This window comes from Lipotes vexillifer, unplaced genomic scaffold (genome assembly GCF_000442215.2).
Source record: "Lipotes vexillifer unplaced genomic scaffold, Lipotes_vexillifer_v1.1 scaffold581, whole genome shotgun sequence".
In the NCBI taxonomy this organism is placed as follows: Eukaryota; Metazoa; Chordata; class Mammalia; order Artiodactyla; family Lipotidae; genus Lipotes; species Lipotes vexillifer.
Window position 1 is genome coordinate 462,803 of NW_006788182.1, and position 1,321 is coordinate 464,123.

Sequence of the window (1,321 nt, forward strand, 5' to 3'; positions counted from 1 at the left end):
ATTTGCGGAGCACAGGCTCCGGACGCGCAGGCTCAGCGGCCATGGCTCACGGGCCCAGCCGCTCCGCGGCACGTGGGACCCTCCCGAAACGGGGCACGAACCCGCGTCTCCTGCATCGGCAGGCGGACTCCCAAGCACTGCGCCACCAGGGAAGCCCTGCATATATTTTTATATGCAAAAAGTCTGAAAGAATATACAGCTGATATTATCATGGGTTAACCATTATCTTCGGGTAGGGGTGAGATTATAGGAATCTCACCTATAATATATGGTGAGATTATGGCCCTTATTTTAAATTATTTTAATTTTGAGCATAAATGTATAGCTCATAGATAGTTTGGAGAAGTCAAGGAGGATGACAACTGAGAACATATTAGATTGAGGAAGAAGGAGGTCACTGGTGAGGTACTGGCCAGTTTCAGTAGAGTCTTGGGCTGGAAAGCCTGGTTACAGGGAGGAAACAAAAAAGAACTTTTAACATGTCATCGATGAGAACAGCAGATCGTATGTGCCTTTCCCCTTTCCTGATGAGCCTATTGCAGTGAGTTACAAAAAATGGTTAAGAAGGTATTAAGCCAGGGAATCCATAGACATATTTGGAGTAGGGAAGAAGAAAAGCTGAATTGAGTCAGGAGGAGGAAGAAAATCCCTGGTGTCTTTAGGGCCTGAAAAGTACTGCTTTCACCCCGAATCAGCTGGATTTGCTATAAGTATGCCTCAGGTAAAAATAAAGTTACTTTCTTTGAATAAATTGTAAAGTTATAAACAGGATGGCTGATGACCAGGGAATGTGGCCCAGGTACATAAGCCCAGGAGAAAAAGAGGGGGTGAGAAATAAGTTTATTGCCTGTGGTGAACATTTGAATTGGATTGAACAGACAATGAAAGACTATCTTAAGGCAGGATATTCTTAGAACTTGAGGGAAAAAATGCAAAAAGAAGGCCAGCTCAAGACACGTGGGAGCACATAATGCAAATGTTCAATGCAAATGTTCACAGCAGCGTTCTTTCCATGTTAGTAGTTATTTAGAGGCAAGGTGTGTAGTAGATGAGGGAAGGGTGATGTTCTGCCACTAGGAGGAGCTATCATTTCTCCTTCCAGAGGAACTCAGGCACAGCCCAAGCTTCCACATGCCCTTTAGCCAAAATAAACAAAGAGCCCTGTAGTGAGTGGGATTCACCCTCCATAAAGTGCACTTTGGTGGTTAGCTGTACTTCCTAGAGTAGGTGTCACATGCTCATCACTCTTGGAATATATTTCCAAGTATTCCTCCCGATGATTGCTGTCCATATTAGGAATTCTAGATCTTGTCACATCTCC